The sequence below is a fragment of the Dendrobates tinctorius genome, unplaced genomic scaffold (assembly GCF_039654945.1).
Source record: "Dendrobates tinctorius isolate UK_male_01 unplaced genomic scaffold, ASM3965494v1 ptg000154l, whole genome shotgun sequence".
Lineage (NCBI taxonomy): Eukaryota > Metazoa > Chordata > Amphibia > Anura > Dendrobatidae > Dendrobates > Dendrobates tinctorius.
Genome location: NW_027361821.1, coordinates 16,526,312 through 16,545,339, shown reverse-complemented (window position 1 = coordinate 16,545,339; position 19,028 = coordinate 16,526,312). Strand labels below are relative to the sequence as shown.

Here is a 19,028-nt window from a genome sequence, read left to right as displayed (position 1 = left end):
AGCTGCTCTTCTTCATTGTAGCTCATAGAAGAGGGACCCAGAGCAACGAAGCCACCTATTATGACGGGCATATATGACAAAGGGGCATATGACCTTGCTCTTCTACGTCTTTTACTTACATGATTTTGCCAAGGATATCACCCTCTTTATTGTCTGTGAAGTGATGAATGTTTCACATAAGTGTTATATTAGAAAATCCTAGCCTGACTGTGGGTGTGAAGGCCCGCACAAACATCATCCCAAGGATCCTTTAAAAAGAAAGTGTCATTACAAAGTGTTGTTTACATCAGGTTTGTATTTTTTAAAACTTGTTGCTAATGTTTTGAAATTTCTATATCGTTATATAAAAAAAATCAGAAATCTTGTAATTCTCACACTGGCCACCATGGATGGCCATGGAACAAGGGGATGGAATAAGATTCTGCAGGTGAACAACTGGCTACGTCGATGGTGCCGTCAGCAAGGATTTGGATTTCTGGATCACGGAGTGAATTACCTATACGATGGACTACTTGCTAGAGATGGGGTGCACCTTACAAAGACTGGAAAACATGTATTTGGAAAGTTGTCTTGCTACACTCATCAGGGGAGCTTTAAACTAGAACAATGTGGGAAGGGAAGCAAAAGGCCAGAAAAAGCCATACACCTGATAAATGCTATTGAGAACTCTGCTATTAGAAGTGGGAGGAAAGAACAAAGACAAGAAAATCTAAATAATAAAAGTATTGGAGAAAGAGAAACCAATCACAAACTAAAATATTTCTATACTAATGCACAAAGCATGGGCAGCAAACAAGGAGAATTGGAACTACTAACGCAGGAAAAGAAATATGATGTCATTGGAATCACTGAAACTTGGTGGGAAAATACACATGATTGGAATACAAGGCTAGAAGGATACAACTTATTTGCAAGAAACAGACTTCATAAACGAGGAGGATGTGTCACATTGTATGTTAGAAACGTGTACATATGCACAGAGATTGAAGCTTCAGAGACTGGGAGTTCTATGGAAACTGTTTGGGTAAAAATACAAGGACAGAACAATGGAAAGGACACCATTGTAGGCATTTACTACAGGCCGCCTGTGCAAGCTGAAGATATGGATGAACTCTTTATGCATCAAATGGCCAAGTTCTCCAAAAAATATGACATAGTTTTCATGGGAGATTTCAACTATCCAGACATTTGTTGGGAATCTCTCTCAGGAAAAACAGGTCAAGGAAAATCTTATCCTCTCTTGCTGACAACTTTATCTTCCAAAAGGTAGGGGAGAAAACAAGGGGAACTGCTACCTTGAATCTAATCCTTATAAACAGGGAGGAAATGGTTGAGGAGGTAAAAGTGCCTGGGACCCTAGGAGGTAGCGACCATGCTATTTTAGAATTTTGGATAACTAGAGGACGAAGACCTGTGAAGACTCAGACGTCAAGGTTAGATTTCAGAAAGGCAGATTTTAAGGGATTCAGAAAGAGACTTGGAGGGATCCAATGGCTGGATATCCTTAAGGACAAAAATGTCCAGAAAGGATGGGAAATTTTGAAAACCGAAATTCTCAAAGCACAATTGTTAACAATTCCGAAAAGAGGGAAGAATAGGAAGCATTTAAGGAAACCAGGATGGATGAACGCAGAACTTAAACACATGCTAAAAAGGAAGAAAGAAATGTTTATAAAATGGAAAGAGGGAGGCATATCTAAAGAAGAATATAATGCTGTCTGCAGAACCTGCAGGGCACGAATCAGATTACTAAAGCTGACAATGAGCTGAGGCTTGCAAGAGACATCAAAAGCAATAATAAAGGATTTTGGGGATATGTCAAAAGTAAAAGAAAAGTCAAAGATGCTATAGGATTTTTACAGGATGAAAATGATGAAATGGTAAGACAGGATGTTGAGAAGGCCGAACTTTTAAATTCCTATTTTGCATCTGTTTTCTCTCAGAAAGGAAATGTAACATCAACTGTTCTTCACTGTCCTATTAAGGGAATAGAAGAATCCAGGATATCTATAAACAGAAAGATAGTGAGGAAACACTTAGCTAACCTAAATGAATTCAAGTCTCCAGGTCCAGATGAATTACACCCCAAAGTACTGAAGGAGATAGCAGAAGAAATTTTTGAACTCTCCATAATCTTTGAAAATTCGTGGAGAACAGGAGAATTCCCAGAAGACTTGAGAAGAGCAAATGTTGTTCCTATCTTCAAAAAGGGGAAGAAGGTGGACCCAGGCAACTATAGGCCGGTGACTCTGACTTCTATACCAGGAAAGATCTTTGAACAAATTATTAAACAACATGTATGTCAGTATCTGGATAAGAATGAAGTGATTAAACAGAGTCAGCATGGGTTTGTAACTAATAAGTCATGTCAGACTAACTTAATTTCCTTCTATGACAGAATCACTGATTGGGTAGATCAGGCAAAATGCTGTAGATATAGTATATCTTGACTTCAGCAAAGCATTTGACAAAGTATCTCACACAATCCTTATTGAAAAAATGACTAAGTATGGAATGGACAAGGCAACTGTTAGGTGGATTCATAACTGGCTTAGTGATCGGACCAAAAGAGTGGTCGTAAATAGCTGCACATCCAGTTGGAAGAATGTCTCAAGTGGGGTACCACAGGGCTCTGTCCTGGGCCCTGTATTGTTCAACATCTTTATCAACAATTTAGATGAAGGAATTGAGGGTAAACTGATTAAATTTGCTGATGACACAAAGCTAGGAGGGATAGCTAATACTAGAGAAGAGAGAGAGAGGATTCAAAAAGATATAAATAAAATGGAGCAGTGGGCAGCAACTAACATAATGGTTTTTAACGGAAAAATGCAAAGTGCTACATCTGGGCAATAAAAATGAAAAAAACATACAGAATGGGAGGAATAGGGCTAAGCAGCAGCACATGTTAAAAGACTTGGGTATACTAATAGATCACAGACTGAATATGAGTCAACAGTGTGATGCAGCAGCAAAAAAGGCAAATGCAATTCTAGGATGTATTAACAAGCATACAGTCTAGATCACGTGAAGTCTTTATTGCCCTCTACTCCTCTTTGGTCAGACCTCATCTGGAATACTGCGTCCAGTTTTGGGTGCCACATTTTAAAAAAGACATCAACTGTCATGTTCCAGTGTGGATCTGACAGGTTAAATGTACATAATGAACTTTTTTTCCTTTGACTTGGTGCCAAAGTGGTGTGATTGCCCCCGGTGGCCATTAGAATTATTACACGTGGTGTCGTTCATTCTAAGTTGCCCCGGTGGTGGTGAGCGGTATTGCACTTTAGTTTCTTTGGTTTAATGTGCACTTAATTATAAATCAGGTGTGAGGCTCTATAAAAATGAGCCAGGTGTGTTCAATCACTGTTGGTGACATTGTGTTCTTCATTTGGGAAGCGAGCCTGGGTGAGGAAGGAGCTGAGCATGAGTCCTGCGCAGCCCAGCCAGAGGGGACAAGTGGCAGCTATGTGGTCTGCAAGAAGGGCTGGCATGGCGTGGTGGAGTCACAGTTTATGGTGTCGGCAGGAAGTGCTTGCATGGCTTGGTGGAGTGACGACTATGGAGAGAGTTGCACTCAGCAAGCGGGACTTGGTTGCTGATAGCTGGACTCAAGCATGCTTGACTTTTTGGGCAGGAGCTGAACTCATCTTTGGGACTCTGTTGCTGGACTTCTGCAATTGGTGGTGGACTCTGCTCCAAGGCTGCACTATGGTGAAGGATCCAGTTATGGTGATGGATCCGGATGGAGGAGAAGATGCACACAGGTGGTGGGCTCTGTTGCTAGGAGCGTACGCAACAGAGCAAAGCTAAGTGGGGTTTCCCCTGTATTGTCATTTTCCCTCATGTGTGTTTAGTGCAGTGGTGGGATTAGTTTCCGCACCGACCAATTCCCTAGTGAGGGTTTAGGTTCAGGGCGAGCTAGGGTTTTTAGGTTTCTGTGCGTCGCCCGATGCGGAATCGGCATAGGGAACGTTAGGAGTGCAGGGACACTGGCTCAGGGGAGTACAGGAGGTCTCCTCTTCCCTATTCCCTATTGCAGGGCCCACCATTGTTAATGTTACCCAGGTTCCCCCTTTATTATTTAAATTCGCCTTACTGGAGGCGGGGTTTCCAGACTACTGTATGTATAACGTGTAATACCTAAATTCGCCAGTTGGAGGCGGCGTATCCAACTGCACGTTTTATTATTTAAATTCGCCCCACTGGAGGCGGTGTATCCAGGGTCACGTGTGTCATATGGGTTCGCCTTGCGGTACTCGCTGCGTCCAGACACACGTGACCGTGACATCAACAAACTGGAACAAGTTCAGAAAAGAGCGACCAGAATGGTGACCGGTCTGCAAACCCTGTCTTATGAGGAAAGGTTGCAGGATTTGGGAATGTTTAGCTTGCAAAAGAGAAGACTGAGAGGAGACTTAATAGCTGTCTACAAATATCTCAAGGGCTGTCACATTGTAGAAGGATCATCTTTATTCTCATTTGCACAAGGAAAGACTAGAAGCAATGGGATGAAACTGAATGGGAGGAGACCACAGGTTAGATATTAGAAAAAACTTTTTGACAGAGTGATCAATGAGTGGAACAGGCTGCCACAAGAGGTGGTGAGTTCTCCTTCAATAGAAGCCTTCAAACAGAGTCTGGACAGATATCTGTCTGGGATGATTTAGCGAATCCTGCTTTGAGCAGGGGGTTGGACCAGATGGCCCAGGAGGTCCCTTCCAACTCTACCATTCTATGATTCTATGACTGATGTTAGATTTCATACTGCGTGTTCTGTGCAGAAGACTTTTCAGTATCTCATTATCATTATCACAGGCATGATTACAATGAAAGGTAACACACACCTACAGAAAGCACAGACAAAAATGCTCACTGCTAGAGTATATATAAAGAGGGCTGCAGCCGAAACCCTGTAAAAATAACTGTCAATTGAGAAAGAAAAGACAGAGAAAATGTGTGCCCACCCAATAAATAATAAATATTTAATTTTATTAGGGACAATATATTGCAAAAACAAACAGAAAAATCAATAGAACATTATTAAAAATGTACATATATAAAAAGGCAAAACAATATTTGGATAAAAATAGTCCAAAAATAGCCACTCAGACAAGGCACACTTTAAATAAATTGGTATAGCAATCCTGATTTAAAGGAAGATATGTAGGACATGATTGTCAAAAAATGTATATAAAAAAATGCATGTCAATTCCTATAGGTAACATATAAACACATATCAATAGAGACATACAGTGGGGGAAAATAATTATTTGATCCCTTGCTGATTTTGTAAGTTTGCCCACTAACAAAGACATGAACGGTCTATAATTTTAAGGGTAGGTTAATTTTAACCCCTTCCTGACATCAGACGTACTATCCCGTCCATGGGACCCGGGACCCTATGCCCATGGACGGGATAGTGCGTCTAGCGCGATCATCGGCGCCCACGTGGTGAGCGCCGCTGATCGCGGCCGGGTGTCAGCTAATTATCACAGCTGACACCCGGCACTATGTGTCAGGGGCGGTCACGGACCGCCCCCGACACGTTAACCCCTTGCACACCGCGATCAAACATGATCGCGGTGTACTGGGAGTTAAAGGGAAGCATCGGCAGGGAGGGGGCTCCCTCCGTGCTTCCCTGAGCCCCCCACGGCAGCGCAATGTGCAGCGCTGCTGCGGGGGACTCCTTTCCTCCGAAAGCCCCCGTCGCCATCTTGGATCCGGGGGCCTGGAGGAAGCTGGCTTCCTCAGTGCCTGCAAAGCGCAGGCATGAGGAAGCCTTCTGCACTACCTGTGACAGATTGCTGATCTGTCACAGTGATCTGTGATGTGACAGATCAGCGATCTGTCACAGGACAGTGATGTCCCACCTGGGACTATGTAATAAAGTAAAAAAAAATTAAAAAAAAGTGTAAAAATAATTTTAAAAAAATCGCCAAATAAATTAGTAAAAAAAAAAAAAAATATTCCCCAATAAATTCATTTTTTGAAAATAAAAAAAACCCAAAACAATAAAAGTACACATATTAGGTATCGCCGCGTCCGTAACGACCCGCCCTATAAAACTGTTCAATTAGTTAACCCCTTTAGCGAACCCCTTAAAAAATAAAAATAAAAAACGAAGCAAAAAATAATGATTTATTGTCATACCGCCAAACAAAAAGTGTAATAACGCGCAATCAAAAAGACGCATATAAATATCCATGCTACCGCTGAAAACGTCATCTTGTCCCGCAAAAAACGAGCCGCCACACAGCATCATCAGCGAAAAAATAAAAAAGTTATAGCTCGCAGAATAAAGCGATGCAAAAATAATTATTTTTTATATAAAATAGTTTTCATTGCATAAAACCGACAAAACATAAAAAAACGACCTAAATGAGGTATCGCTGTAACCGTACTGACCCGAAGAATAAAACCACTTTATCAATTTTACCGCACGCGGAACGGTGTAAACGCACTCCCCCCAAAAGAAATTCATGAAACGCTGGTTTTTGTTCATTCTGCATCCCAAAAATCGGAATAAAAAGCGATCAAAAAATGTCACGTGCCCGAAAATGGTACCAATAAAAACGTCAACTCGTCCCGCAAAAAATAAGACCTCACATGACTCGGTGGGTCAAAATACGGAAAAATTATAGCTCTCAATATGTGGTGATGCAAAAACTATTTTTACAATAAAAAGCGTCTTTTAGCGTGCGACAGCTGCCAAAAATAAAAACCGCCATAAATAGTAAATCAAACCCCCCGTTATCACCCCCTTAGTTAGGGAAAAATAATAAAATTAAAAAAATGTATTTATTTCCATTTTTCCATTAGGGCTAGGGTTAGGGCTAGGGCTAGGGTTAGGGCTAGGGTTAGGGCTAGGGTTAGGGCTGAGATTAGGGTTAGGGGTGTGTTGGGGTTCGGGTTGGAGTTAGAATTGGGGGTTTCCACTGTTTGGGAACATCAGGGGCTCTCCAAATTCAACATTGTGTCTAATCTCAATTCCAGCCAATTCTGAGTTGAAAAAGTCATATGGTGCTCCTTCCCTTCCAAGCTCTGCCATGCGCCCAAACAGTGTTTTACCCCCACATGTAGGGTATCAGCCTACTCAGGACAAATTGCAAAACAATTTTTGGGGTCCAATTTCTCCTGTTACCCTTAGGAAAATAAAAAATTGGGGGCAGAAATATCATTTTTGTGGAAAAAAATGATTTTTTTATTTTCACGTCCGAGCGTTATAAACTTCTGTGAAGCACTTGGGGGTTCAAAGTGCTCACCACACATCTAGATAAGTTCCGTGGGGGGGGTCTAGTGTCCAAAATGGGGTCACTTGTTGGGAGTTTCAATAGTTTAGGTACATCAGGGGCTCTCCAAACGCACATGACACCCGCAGACCATTCCATCAAAGTCTGCATTCCAAAATGGCACTGCTTCCCTTCCGAGCCCCGACGTGTGTCCATACAGTAGTTTTCTCCCACATATGGGGTGTCAGCGTACTCAGGACAAATTGGACAACAACTTTTGCGGTCCAATTTCTCCTGTTACCCTTGGGAAAATGAAAAAATTGGGGACTAATTGATCATGTTTGTGGAAAAAATACGATTTTTTTATTTTCATGCCCGGGCATTATAAACTTCTGTGAAGCCCTTGGGGGTTCAAAGTGCTCACCTCACATCTAGATAAGTTCCTTAGGGGTTCTCGTTTCCAAAATGGGGTCATTTGTGGGTGTTTCCACTGTTTAGGTACATTAGGGGCTCTCCAAAGGCAACATGACACCTGCAGACCATTCCATCAAAGTCTGCATTCCAAAACGTCACTACTTCCCTTCCGAGCCCTGACGTGTGTCCATACAGTAGTTTTCTCCCACATATGGTGTGTCAGCGTACTCAGGACAAATTGGACAACAACTTTTGGGGTTCAATTTCTCCTGTTACCCTTGGGAAAATAAAAAAATTGGGGACTAATTGATCATGTTTGTGGAAAAAATACGATTTTTTTATTTTCATGCCCTGGCATTATAAACTTCTGTGAAGCCCTTGGGGGTTCAAAGTGCTCACCTCACATCTAGATAAGTTCCTTAGGGGGTCTAGTTTCCAAAATGGGGTCATTTGTGGGTGTTTCCACTGTTTAGGTACATTAGGGGCTCTCCAAAGGCAACATGACACCCGCAGACCATTCCATCAATGTCTGCATTCCAAAACGTCACTACTTCCCTTCCGATCCCCGACGTGTTCCCATACAGTAGTTTTCTCCCACATATGGGGTATCAGCATACTCAGGACAAATTGGACAACAACTTTTGGGGTCCAATTTCTCCTGTTACCCTTGGGAAAATAAAAAAAATGGTGACTAAAAGATCATGTTTGTGGAAAAAATACGAATTTTTTATTTTCACGCCCGGGCGTTATAAACTTCTGTGAAGCACTGGGGGATTCAAAGTGCTCACCACACATCTAGATAAGTTCCTTGGGGGGTCTAGTTTCCAAAATGGTGTCATTTGTGGGGGGTTTCCACTGTTTAGGTACATCAGGGGTTTTCCAGTCGCGACATGGTGTCCGATCTCAATTCCAGCCAAAAACGTCAAATGGCGCTGCTTCCCTTCCGGGCTCTGCCATGCGCCCAAATAGTGGTTTACCCCCACATGTGGGGTATCAGCATACTCAGGACAAATTGCACAATAACTTTTAGGGTCCTGTTACCCTTGGGAAAATAACAATTGGGGTGAAAAGATCATTTTTGTGGAAAAAATATGATTTTTTAATTGTACCGCTGTACGTTATAAACTTCTGTAAAGCCCTTGTGGGTTCAAAGTTCTCACCACATATCTAGATAAGTTCCTTGGGGGGTCTAGTTTCCAAAATGGGGTCACTTGTTGAGGGTTTCCACTGTTTAGGTACATCAGGGACTCTCCAAACGTGACATGGCGTCCGATCTGAATTCCAGCCAATTTTGCATTGAAAAAGTCAAACGGCGCTCCTTCCATTCTGAGCTCTGCTATGCGCCGAAACAGTCGTTCCCCCCCACAAATCAGGTATCAGCGTACTCAGGACAAATTGCACAATAACTTTTGCAGTCCAATTTCTCCTGTTACCCTTGGTAAAATAAAAAAAATTGAACCTGAAGTATTTTTTTTGTGAAAAAAAGTTAGATGTTCATTTTTTTTTAAATATTCAAAAAAATTCCTGTGATGCACCTAAAGGGTTAATAAACTTCTTGAATGTGGTTTTGAGCACCTTAAGGGGTGCAGTTTTTAGAATGGTGTCACTTTTGGGTATTTTCTATCCTATAGACCCCTCAAAGTGGCTTCAAATGTGATGTGGTCCTAAAAATAAAATGGTGTTGTAAAAATGAGAAATCGCTGGTCAACTTTTAACCCTTATAACTTCCTAACAAAAAAAAAATTTTGGTTCCAAAATTGTGCTGATATAAAGTAAACATGTGGGAAATGTTAGTTATCAAGTTTTTTGTGTGCCGTATCTCTGTGATTTAAGGGCATAAAAATTCAAAGTTGGAAAATTGCGAAATTTTCAAAATTTTTGCCAAATTTCCATTTTTTTCACAAATAAACGCAAGTTATTTGAATGAAATTTTACCACTAACATGAAGTACAATATGTCACGAGAAAACAATGTCAGAATCACCGGGATCCATAGAAGCATTCCAGAGTTATGACCTCATAAAGGTACAGTGGTCAGAATTGTAAAAATTGGCCCGGTCATGAATGTGCAAACCACCCTTGGGGGTGAAGGGGTTAACATTGAGAGATAGAATGTCGAAAATAAAATCCAGAAAATCACATTGTATAAATTATATCAATTTCTTTGTATTTTGCACATTAAATTACTTGTATTAAAAGGTAACTTCAAGTCTCTGAGAGACAGAAGAGTCTGGGAGTATAAATTTATGACAACTTTTGACACACTCAGTGCAGGAATGAATGTGTCGCATGGATTTATGTCTTTTTACATCAATTAAGGAATTTGCTCTTCAGACCTTCTGGGGTCATCACACAACACAGAACCAGACCCCAATCAGAGGGCAATAAAACATTCACACTCTTTATCTATGAACTGTTCCAATATTTATGTTTATCCCTTTCCCATAATAACAATTCTGCTTCACATCACTTGTCTTATCTATTGCATTATATCTGTGCTGTTTTGTGTATAAATATGTGATTCTTCAGGTGTTGTATTGGTTTAGCCTGATGAAGTCACCTGAGTAGTCTCGAAAGCTTGCAATGTGTTACCATCTTTTCAGTTATCCATTAAAAGGTATCAACCACTGAGGACTCTCAATTCTAAATATTCTCCTTTGCATTTTGCAGTGAGAAATAAGTATTTGATCCCCTACCAACCATTAAGAGTTCTGGCTCCTACAAACCACTTAGATGCTCCTAATTAATTCGTTACCTGCATTAAAGACAGCTGTCTTATATTGTCACCTTTATAAAAGACTCCTGTCCACAGACTCAATTAATCAGTTAGACGCTAACATCTACAACATGGGCAAGACCAAAGAGCTTTCTAAGGATGTCAGGGACAAGATCATAGACCTGCAAAAAGCTGGAATGAGCTACAAAACCATAAGTAAGATGCTGGGAGAAAAGGAGGCAAATGTTGGTGCACTTGCAGACAGTCTTTGAAGGAACTCGGTAGGAAGGTTGTTGGAGCACTAACCACAGATCTTCTGAGACCTTCTATAGGCTTGTGCAAATCTCTCTGGCTCTGTGGGGCCATATAATCACTTCCTTCAGAACAAGCCGCAGAGACACCATCACATGTTTTTCAACGCAAGCAATGACTAGCCAGGTCTTTCCCCGGGAAGGAACAACCACGGGAAGGGCAGTCTCCAATGAAGAAAACCACCTATGCCAGAACATGGTATCCATCCACAGACATCTGTTTCGTGGTATTGCCCCTCATCAGTGTGGAGTAGGAAACTGGCCAGTAGGAGCAATGCCTAGTAGAAGACTGTGAAAAATGAGGATGAATGAACTCATGGAGATCAACATCCAACACTGTGGAGACACCATCACATGTTTCTCAACGCAGTGATTCTAGAGCAATGCCTCCATCCCTTATGGGAAATATGTGAAAACATGCAAAACACAAGCCGCGAAGACACCATCACATGTTTCTCAACGCAAGCAATGACTAGCCGCGGCTTGTGTTTTGCATGTTTTTACATATTTCCCATAAGGGATGGGGGCATTGCTCTAGAATCACTGCGTTGAGAAACATGTGATGGTGTCTCCGCAGTGTTGGATGTTGATCTCCATGAGTTCATTCATCCTCATTTTTCACAGTCTTCTACTAGGCATTGCTCCTACTGGCCAGTTTCCTACTCCACACTGATGAGGGGCAATACCCCGAAACAGCTGTCTGTGGATGGATACCATGTTTTGGCATAGGTGGTTTCCTTCATTGGAGACTGCCCTTCCCGTGGTTGTTCCTTCCCGGGGAAAGACCTGGCTAGTCATTGCTTGCGTTGAGAAACATGTGATGGTGTCTCCGCGGCTTGTGTTTTGCATGTTTTTACATATTTCCCATAAGGGATGGGGGCATTGCCCTAGAATCACTGCGTTGAGAAACATGTGATGGTGTCTCCGCAGTGTTGGATGTTGATCTCCATGAGTTCATTCATCCTCATTTTTCACATATAATCACTCCAGGACTCCTTGTTCTTTATACTGAAGATAGTTCTTAATTAGTGATGAGCGAGTATACTTGTTGCTCGGGTTTTCCCGAGTATGCTCGAGTGTCCGAGTATTTTGGCGTGCTCGGAGATTTAGTTTTCGTCATCTCAGCTGCATGATTTGCGACTTGTAGACAGCCTGAATACATGTGGGAATTCCCTAACAAACAGGCATTCCACACATGTATTCAGTCTGCCTAGCAGTCGCAAATCATGCAGCTGAGACAACGAAAACTAAATCTCCGAGCACGCCAAAATACTGAATTATTTTTCTCTTTGCTTCGTTCGCTTTTTTTTACAACTTTTGCACAGTGCTGTATATAAAATGGATTTACCCCTTTCTGACATGAGACGTACTATACCGTCCATGTGTCCTGGGCCCGTATGACCGTGGACGGTATAGTACGTCTCAGCGATCGGCCGCACACACAGGTGGTGTGCGACCAATCGCGGCCGGGTGTCAACTGAAACTCACAGCTGACACCCGGCACTAAGTGCCAGGAGCGGTCGCAGACCGCTCCCAGCACTTTATCCACCAGAATGCTGCGATCGAACACGATCGCAGCATTCCAGGAGCAGACTGTCAGCCCTCTGCCTTTGGATCGGAGGACCCGCGGCGTGATGCGGGGTCCCGATTGCTGCCATGGTAACCCAATGTCGTCATAATGACATCCGGGTTACCAGAGCTGAGAAACTTCCTGTCATGCGCAGTGCATGTCAGTAAGTCTTTCAGGGCAGTGTGCACTGAGTGCAGCGCTGACAGCTTCTGTAGCATGCAGATGCTGCTTCATCTGCGTGCTATAGAAGCTATCAGCCTGCAAAAAATGAGTCTCCCATGGTGAGACAAAGTAAAAATTAGAATGAAGTAAAAAAAATTGAAATAATTACAAAAAAAAAATAATAATGAAAAAAATCAATATTTATTTTATCACTAAGTAAATATTTGAATGAAAAAAATCTAAACAATAAAAGTACACATTTGGTATCGCCGTGTCCATAATGACCCGACCTATAAAACTGTACCACTAGTTAACCCCTTTAGTGAACATAAAGAAAGGCAAAAAACAATGCTTTATCATCATACCGCCGAACAAAAAGTGTTATAACGCGATCAAAAAGATGGATATAAATAAACATGGTACCGCTGAAAACGTCATCTTGTCCCACAAAAAACGAGTCACCATACAGCGTCATCAGCGAAAAAATAAGTTATAGCTGTCAGAATAAAGTGATGAAAAAACAATTTTTTCTATAAAATAGTTTTTATTATATAAAAGCGCCAAAACATAAAAAAATGATATAAATGAGGTATTGCTGTCATCGTACTGACCCGAAGACTAAAACTGCCTTATCAATTTTACCACACTCGGAACGGTGTAAACGCGCTCCCTCCCCCAAAGAAAGTTGAATTGCTGGTTTTTGCACATTCTGTCTCCCAAAAATCAGAACAGAAAGTGATCAAAAAATGTCATGTGGCCGAAAATGGTACCAATTAAAACGTCAACTCGTCCCGTAAAAGACAAGACCTCACTTGACTCTGTTGGCCGAAATATGGAGAAATTTTAGCTCTCAAAATGTGGTGATGCAAAAACTATTTTTGCAATGAAAAGTGTCTCTTAAGCGTGTGAAAGCTGCCAAACATAAAAACCCGCTATAACACCTCTTTCACACGTCCTGATATTTCCGGTACCGGAGATGTCAGTGTCTGTGTGTTTAGTTATTGCGGTACACGTGTGGCATGTGTGTGCCGCATCAGTACCACACGGACGGGTGCCATGGAAGAAGCGTTACAGTAAGCGTTGTTCCCCGGCGCTGGGTGCTGAGCATAGCTTTCATCATTCTCCCCTGCTCTGCTGTCGATCGGCGCAAGCAGGGGAGAATGATGAGTTACATTTAACCCCTTAACAACCGTCGATACGCCTTTTAACGGTGGCAGTTAAGGGCAATTAAACCACAGCACCGCTTTTTAACGGTGCTGAGGTTTAAGGTTATAGCGCCCCTCAGCGTCGGAATTTCTGTGGGGTCTTGGCTGCCGGGGGTAGCCGAGAACCCAGAGAACATGATTTGGGTTGGTTTTTTACCGACCCCAGTGTTGCGCTCGCCGTTATTAGCGGTATAACGCCGAGCGCAAAAAAAACCCTCAGATTTTCCATTTAATTTCTCCTCTGATGTGATCGCACATCAGAGGAGAGAGAAATAGGGTCCCCCGATCACCCACCCGGTACTTCCGTTGTCCCAGCAGGCCCCCCTGAAGTCCCTACCACAGTGATCAAAATAAAAAAAATAGTAAATCAAACCCACCCCCCTTTATCATCCCCTTAGTTAGAAAAAAATAAAATAAATGTATTTATTTCCATTTTCCCAATTCAGGTTAGAGTTGGGCTAAAGTTAGGGTTAGGGCTGGGGCTAAAGTTAGGGTTGTGGTTAGGGTTTGGATTACGGTTACGGTTTGGCTAGGGTTAGAATTGCGATTAGGGTTAGGGGAGTGTTAGGTTTGGGATTAGGGTTATGGGTGTGTTGGGGTTAGGGTTGGAGATAGAATAGGGCGGTTTCCACTGTTTACACACATCAGAGCTCTCCAAACGCGACATGGCGCACAATCTCAATTCCAGCCAATTCTGCGTTGAAAAAGTAAAAAGGGGCTCCTTCCCTTCTGAGCTCTGCTATGCGCCCGAACAGTGGTTTATCCCCACATATGGGGTATCAGCGTACTCAGGACGAATTGCACAACAACTTTTGTGATCCAATTTCTCCTGTTACCCTTGGAAAAATAAAAAATTGCGGGCGAAAAGATCATTTTTGTGAAAAAAATATGATTTTTTATTTTTATGGCTCTATGTTATAAACTTCTGTGAAGCACTTGGGTGTTCAAAGTGCTCACCACACATCTAAATAAGTTGTGTAGGGGGTCTGTTTTCCAAAATGGTGTCATTTGTGGGGGGTTTCCACTGTTTAGGCACATCAGGGGCTCTCCAAACGCGACATTGCGTCCGATAGCAATTCTAGCCAATTTTGCGTTGAAAAAGTAAAACGGTGCTCCCAAACAATTGTTTACCCCCACATATGGGGTATCAGCATACTCAGGACACATTGCACAACAACTTTTGGGGTCCAATTTCTCCTGTTACTCTTGGTAAAATAAAAAAAATTGGATCGGAAGTAAATTTTTTGTGAAAAAAAGTTAAATGTTCATTTTTTTAAACATTCCAAAAATTCCTGTGAGGCACCTGAAGGGTTAATAAACTTCTTGAATGTGGTTTTGAACACCTTCAGGGGTGCAGTTTTTAGAATGGTGTCACATTTGGGTCATTTCTATCATATAGACCCCTCAAAGTGACTTCAAATGTGATGTGGTCCCTAAAAAAATCATTAAGTACAATGTGTCATGAGAAAACAATGTCAGAATCACTGGGCTCCATGGAAGCGTTCCAGAGTTATTACCTCATAAAGGTACAGTGGTCAGAATTGTAAAAATTGGTCTGGTCATTAACATGCAAACCACTCTTGGGGGTAAAGGGGTTAATTATTAAATGTATAATACCCCCCATAATACTTTGTTGATGGAAAAAATGTTACAGGGTCTCAAATGCAGTGAAAAAAACACAAATAATTATTTCTTTTTTTTTATAGAAAAAAAATTGTCAGCAAAAAATTATAAGTTTTCATTATGTGACCTGTATAGTAAGTCAATTAGAATGGTTACTTTAAAACTAAGCTCTGATGCGGCTGCATTGTCAGAAAAATGAAAGCAATTCTGGCTTTTAACCCCTTAACGACCAGGGGTATTTTTGGTTTTACATTTTCATTTTTCCCTCCCCTTCTTTCCAGAGCCATAACTTTTTTAATTTTCCGTTTATATGGCCATGTGAGGGCTTATTTTTTGTGGGACGAGTTGTACTTTTAAATGACATCATTGGTTTTACCATATCGTGTACTCGAAAACGGGAAAAAAAATTCCAAGTGCGGTGAAATTGCAAAAAAAGTGCAATCCCACACTTGTTTTTTGCTTGGTTTTTTTGTTAGGTTCACTAGATGCTAAATCTGACCTACCATTATGATTCTCCAGGTCATTACGAGTTCATAGACACCAAACATGTCTATGTCCTCTTTTATCTAAGTGGTGAAAAAAAATTCCAAAGTTTGCTAAAAAAAAAAAAAAAATTTGCGCAATTTTCCGAGACCCGTAGCGTCTCCATTTTTCATGATCTGGGGTCGGGTGAGGGCTTATTTTTTCCGTGCCGGACTGACGTTATTAATGACACCACTTTTGTGCAGATATGATCTTTTGATCGCCCGTTATTGCATTTTAATGCAATGTCTTGGTGACCAAAAAAACGTAATTCTGGCGTTTTGAATTTTTTTCTCGCTACGCCGTTTAGCGATCGGGTTAATGCTTTTTTTTTATTGATAGATCGGGCGATTCTGAACGCGGCGATACCTAATATGTGTATGTGGGATTTTTTTTTTTACTGTTTTATTTGGATTTGGGCGAAAGGGGGGTGATTTGAACTTTTAGGTTTTTTTAATTTTTTTTTATTTTTAAACATTTTTTTTTTTTTTTACTTTTGGCATGCTTCAATAGCCTCCATAGGAGGCTAGAAGCATGCGCAACCCGATTGGCTCTGCTACATATGGGCGATGAGCAGATCGCCCATATGTAGCAGATTTACTGCTGTGCTTTCAGCGCCGACCACCGGGTGGCGCTGAAAGCCTTATGCCTGGAACAACCATAGAGGTCTCATAGAGACCTCTGGTTGTCCAGGCAACGTGACGCCGACCCCCGATCACGTGACGGGGGTCGGCGATGACGTCATTTCCGGCCCGGCGGCCGGAAATTCTATTTAAATGCCCGCTGTCAGCTTTGACAGCGGCATTTAACTAGTTAATAGGCGTGGGCGGACGGCGATTCCGCTCGCACCTATTGCGGGCACATGTCAGCTGTTCATAACAGCTGACATGTCCCGGCTTTGATGCGGGCTCAGCGCCGGAGCCCTCATCAAAGCAGGGGAAATGTCTGATGACGGACTGTGTCCGTCATTGGACATTAAGGGGTTAAAAGAAAAGCTGTGTCATTAGGAACCAAACTAGGGCACGTCATTAAGGGGTTAAACTGTATATATTTATTCACACACGTAGATTTAACACTTGCAGGGACTTTTTTTAGGATGTTCGGCTTGTAATTAGGTTTCATCTCTTCAAATCCCAGATGTATCGTCGCTCCCAACATCGTAGCAGACATTTATATATATTCTTGTTACAACATTTTTATTTGCCCTTTCCCTTTAGAGGGAACACATTTAATAAAGGCGGCAAATCTTACATACTTACATAAAGTACCATAAAATATATTATTCTGTAATAGTAAACCTGATCTTTTTTCTGTGGAGCACTCACAAAAAGCCTAATATTCTCTGTGATAGGCGCAAAGGTGAGGATTACACCTTAATATTGATATAAACTGCGTGCAGAATTATTAGACAAGTTGTATTTGAGAGGATTATTTTTATTATTGAACAACAACTATGTTCTCAATCAACTCAAAAGACTCATAAATATCAAAGCTTAATTTTTTGGGAAGTTGGAGTGGGTTTTTTTTTTTAGATTTGGCTCTTAGGAGGATATCTGTTTTTTCACGTAACTATTACTGTGCAGAATTATTAGGGTACGTGCACACGCTGCGGATTCCGCTGCGTTTCCGCAGCGGTTTTGGCCGCTGCGGACCCGCAGCAGCTTTAGCTGCGGTGTACAGTACCATTCTAATGAATGGGAAATAAAAACCGCTGTGCCGACGCTGCGGAAAAATCCGCGCGGATTTGCTGCGGTTTTGAATCCGCAGAAAGAATTGCATGTCATTAATCCGCAGCGGAATCCGCAGCGTGTGCACGTACCCTTAGGCAACTTAATAAAAACCAAATATATACCCATCTCACTTGTTTATTTTCACCAGGTAAACCAATATAACAACACAAAATTTAGAAATAAACATTTCTGACATTCAAAAACAAACAAAAAAATCAGTGACCAATATAGCCAGCTTTCTTTACGATGACACTGAAAAGCCTTCCATCCATAGATTCTGTCAGTTGCTTGATCTGTTTACGATCAACATTGCGTTCAGCAGCCACCACAGCCTCCCAGACACTGTTCTGAGAGGTGTACTGTTTTCCCTCCCTGTAGAGCTCACATTTTATGAGGGACCACAGGTTCTCTATGGGGTTCAGATCAGGTGAACAAGGGGGCCATGTCATTATTTTTATTTTTTTTAGACCTTTACTGGCCAGCCACGCTGTGGAGTATTTGGATGCATGTGATGGACCTGTACCACTGCTTGAAGAAGGTGTCTTCCAGAAACTGGCAGTAGGTCTGGGAGTTCCTCAACCCGAAAAGGTCCCACAAGTTCATCTTTGATGATACCAGCCCATACCAGTACCCCACCTCCACCTTGCTGGCGTCTGAGTCGGAGTGGAGCTCTCTGCCCTTTACTGATCCAGCCTCGGGCCCATACATCTGGCCCATCAAGAGTCACTCTCATTTCATCAGTCCATAAAACCTTAGAAAAATCAGTCTTAAGATATTTCTTGGCCCAGTCTTGACATTTTATCTTATGTTTCTTGTTCAAAGGTGGTTGTTTTTCAGCCTTCCTTACCTTGGCATGTCCCTGAGTGTGGCAGACCTTGTGCTTTTTGATACTCCAGTAACGTTGCAGCTCTGAAATATGGCAAAACTGGTGACAAATGGCATCTTGGCAGCTTGACGCTTCATTTTCCTCAATTCATGGGCAGTTATTTTGCGCCTTTTTTTTATCAACACGCTTCTTGCGACCCTGTTAGCTATTTGCCATGAAACGCTTGATTGTTCGATGATCACGCTTCAAAAGTTTGGCAATTTCAGGACTGCTGCATCCCTCTGCAAGGCATCTCACAATTTTTGACTTTTCAGAGTCCGTCAAATCTTTCTTCGGACCCATTTTGCCAAAGGAAAGGAAGTTGCCTAATTAAGCACACCTTATATAGGGTGTTGATGTCATTAGACCACACCCCTCCTCATTACAGAGATGCAAATCACCTGATTTACATAATTGGCAGTTGGCTTTCAAGCCTATACAGTTTGCAGTAGGACAACATGTATAAAAAGGATGATGTGATCAAAATACTCATTTGCCTAATAATTCTGAACACAGTGTACTCGTTTTATGGCTTAGGAGACTTGCTAACCATACCTCTCTGAGGGGCTCAAACACTGCCAGCCTGTGAAAGGGTAATTGTACATCTCACTGATGGGGTGATAAGATGAAGTCCCATTAATACCAGACCTTAATGATGATATTGCTGGCTATAATGTCT

At 41.8% G+C, this 19,028-nt stretch overlaps 1 protein-coding gene across 1 annotated transcript in view; it reads left to right on the top strand.

Annotated features, from left to right (window-relative positions):
* The window catches only part of LOC141050921 (probable global transcription activator SNF2L1), a 153,578-nt gene that overhangs the window by 75,611 nt on the left and 58,939 nt on the right, over window positions 1–19,028 (top strand). The gene's annotated exons all lie outside the window — the stretch shown is intronic.